The sequence below is a fragment of the Alligator sinensis genome, unplaced genomic scaffold, assembly GCF_000455745.1.
Source record: "Alligator sinensis unplaced genomic scaffold, ASM45574v1 scaffold1510_1, whole genome shotgun sequence".
Classification (NCBI taxonomy): domain Eukaryota; kingdom Metazoa; phylum Chordata; order Crocodylia; family Alligatoridae; genus Alligator; species Alligator sinensis.
This window is the reverse complement of record NW_005842654.1, coordinates 598,788-602,957: the sequence shown is the minus strand read 5'-3', so window position 1 is coordinate 602,957 and position 4,170 is coordinate 598,788.

Genomic DNA, 4,170 nt, shown 5'->3' with positions numbered 1-4,170 from the left:
GCTAGCAAGCCAATCACTAGCCGCTACGTGTGAATAATTTAGAACTGGCCAATAATGGGGCTCGAATTAGCATACAAATGGCGGGAACTCTTTGCAACGAGCATTTCTGTGCTGCAACAAAGAAATGCACCCTGCAAAGAAAGCTTCAAATTGGCGGGAAATTCTCCCTTGCACTGGGGTTCTCTTTTGCAGCAGAAAACTCCACCGTGCAAAGAAGCTGTAATTTAGCGGGAACAAATTAGCAGTGCTGAAGCGCACAAAAACAAAAATCACGCCCTTTGGGTTGTGACACTCTTCACTTTTGCAGTCCATGTAACTTGCACAAGATGCCCAGTTACAGGAAAGGACAAAAAATAAATACCTTAATAATTGTTCATGGTCTTAAGTCATCAACCCATGCAAGCAATAGTCTTAGAAAAACTGTTTTGAATGCAAGGGGTACAGTCTTCTCATTAAAACATTTTTAATCCACATTTTGAAGTTCAAATCAATTGCCTGAGCTCCAGTCTTTCAGTAGCCTAAATAATTTTTATTCTCCTTCACTTCCAAATCCTACTAGTTCTACAGGGCAGTATCTATGTCACTCTGGACACCTAAAAGTGTGCAGCAAGGCTGCTCTGATGCACTGTAATTCATCACGTCAGAGCAGACTTGATTAATGGAGTCTGCTGGAGCATGGTAATTACCGTGCTCCAGCAGACTCCAGCGTCACATGTATCAGTGTTCCCACACTGAAAAATGGCGACAGGGGTACTTTAACTAAAGCTCATTCAACGAGCCTTAGTTAAAGCATCCCCACCACCATTTTTCAGCACGGGGATGCCAATACACAGGACACTCTGGGTGTTTTGATGAGAGTGGCTCTTGAAGTCACGCTCATTTAAACCCCCCCCCCCCCCCCGCCAACTCCCAGAGCATGTGTATAAACATCCTCTATTACCACAACTTAGATCATCATGCATATTATCTGATGCTCAGATGCTTATGGAGGCAAAGGGGAAAAAAGAAGATATTCTCAGAAACAGGCTGAAATCAGACTCAAGTACATTATAATAAGCTTGTTAGCAACTCAATATCAACCTAAGAATATATAATGAAAATTGACAAACATAAGCAACACAAACAGACAGCACTCTAGTAGTACAAAGGCAATTAAGTCCATCAGTAACTTTTGTACATATCAAGATAGCAAAGAACTTGATGGTCTGTCAGCATCATCAGAACCCCTTGATGAAATTAGTCTCATCTCCTTAATATATACATAGAAATCAATGCTGAAGTCTGTTCTGGAGGTAGTGCTTACTGAATGAAGCACCAAAAAAGTCTGTGAAACCACTGGGGAAGAGACATGCACTAAAGTATTCCTGTGCCTTACCTTACAACACTGTATATTTTTGTTGATGGGTGTTTTGCCACATTCTGAATTCAAAGTTTAATTTTACTGGACTAAGAGAGGTTGAACTCTTGCTTTATTGTTTTTTCCCCAAAATACCCAGACTAAAAGATACAAGAGACAGACAGAGAGACAGACAGAGAGGGGCACAGTCTTGTTGAATGGCCTACGATAGTTAATACCAAAGAGCTCATTTTAAAAACTCTGACTTGATACATTATCCCACCAACATGCCATGAGTATATAGTAATTTGATTTTTTATATGAAGTATACAACAGAAACCAATATCAAGTACTTTGATTATAAATTGCAACAATCCAAGAAAGTAGAACATTAACTCAAAGAAGCACTGTAAAAGCCTATTAAAACACAAAAGCTGTCCACTCATAGTAAGAAAATAGGATGGCTTGCCTCTTTTTTTTTTTCTTTTTTTTTTTTTTTTTTTTACATTAAGCTCAGAATGAGGGGTTCATTTGTGTGGCTATGCCACTCAAGTTAAAAGGTTCTAGTGAGAAGAACCTGTATAAATATCTCACGGCTACAGGGGGCCAAGTGAAGCATCTAGGCTTCATTGAACTTCATCTTGCCAGATCACAAAAAGAAAAGCTATTTTTCATATGTTTGAGAAGTTAAAATTTGCAGATCTTAACACAAAACTATGAACATTTGTTAACAAGTCCCAGACCTGAAACATTTACCAATATGAGTAATCCATCATGCAAGCAATTCAGATAATTTCCATGTACCCACACTGCCCACTAGATGACTCATGTAACTAACAGCTTCAGAATCAGGACCAAAAAGCATTCCTCCTCCCCACCCACCCCCCAACAATGCCAAAAATAAAATTTAGGTTGTTTTTTGTTTTTTTTTTAATGGGAAAATTTAAGTGGTTTACTACAAACATTTTCACCACGTTTTTAACTAAAGCAAATATAATATGTAAAAACAGAATATTGTAATAAATAAATATTGTCAAGAATACTATTTCTTACATTTGAAAAAATTCAGGATTTGAACAAATAAAAGGACTAAAACTGTGATCTTGCTGATGCCTGCCATTAGGGCTTTAAAAGAAATATTTCATTGCTGTCACTGCTAGGTTTCTGATGCCCAGCTCCAGTAGCATACCTAGAAACACTTCTGCTTTAAAATGATTTACTTCAAGAACAGTGTGCAGAAATGTATTTTTCCCCCACTTATTAATGATCATAGAAATTCCTCTTAGGCAAATTCAGTGTGACAACAGATACAGAAGCTTAGACTATTTGATGGCAATTTAGCATGCCATGTTATCTATGTGGACAAGACACATAGCGAATATCATGTTATATAATATATTCTGCAGTACTCAAACGATGCCAAACAAATGTTAGTATCTTCCATGTTTCAGGGGTGTAGGTATTAGCAAACTTTTTCCCCTGGCATTCGCCCAGAAAACCCAATTCATTTTATGTTACAGAAAAAGTAAAACAAGGGCAAGAGAAGTGGGGAAATGTTAGAATCTGATAACTAGTTCTTCCAGATGCTTTACCTGTGGATCCTGCTGTAGACATGCACATACTTCATGGATGGGGCCAATTCACTTGAAAAACCATATTCATAGTAGTACATGCCATCTATTCCTCCTTGTGCTACCATGCAAGGCTGTGGAGGGGACAATTCCCTCCCAGTGCAATGTCCATATTAGCAGCAGACATGAAAGGAGGGATAACAAGCAAATCATGGGCTGTGCAACATTTGTGGATAGAGAAAAGAATCTTGGCCAGGGTGGTCAAGCTGCGAACCAGATATTTTGAGAGACCTCTCTAGTTCAACATCTAGAGGCCTCTATCATGTGGGACAGGGACTTGCACAATGCTTAGAGGTTCACCACTGGGATAGTGGTTTGTGCTGATAAACACATGGGCTGGTGCCTCTGCTCCTCTCCCCTATACCATTCCTGTTCTGGTGAAGGACTTTGACCTTGGAAGATTTTACATGCTTTTTGTAGGATAGTTCCACATGCTTGGAGCTATATCTTATCATCAGTCTCCTGCCCAGGGACTTGAGGGATGATTGAATCAACCATCAGATAAAAAAGTGCCAAAAAGCCCCGCTGAAGTGTGTGAGCTATACAGATGCTGGGTGAGCTGGGTCAAGTTTACACTATTCCTCTTTTGGGCATGCGCTGTGCTTGGTGTGGGGACAAGCTGCAAGTATAACACTGTATTTTCCCCCCCTCCACATCTGTAAGTAGCCTTTATGTTCAGCTCAAGACAACTGTAGCCCTGGCAAAGCTACCATTTTTTTTTAGACAGCTCTATTAAACCCAAACCTTATATTCCCAATACTTTTAAGCTTAGTGTGTCTCAACAACTGTCCTTTCAAATCCAATCCTGAGGTACAAACTGCAATGCTTGTACGCCTCTTGGGATCTTGGACTCTGCAGCCCAGCTGCCCAACAGCACAAAGCCTAACTAGTGTTGATTTCTCTTCACCCCCAAGCTCTTTAATACACACCTTCTCCAAAATTCTATCTGTGCAGATAGTTTGCTATACAATTTAACTTTTTGGGAACTTCATGTCAGTCAAGGTTGTTAAGAGACTTCAGTTTCTAAATCATACACATTTTATCATCTGATCGTGAGCGGGTGTCCTAAATCAAGTCAGAAAGACAGAGTACTTGGCAGAGCCTTTTCCCGCTTTGTGTTTTTCTCACCTGCCATGACTTTGATGGGAGTTAAAGTTAGTACTCCCAGGTGAGTGGCCTCTGATTTTTAACTAACGCCCAGAG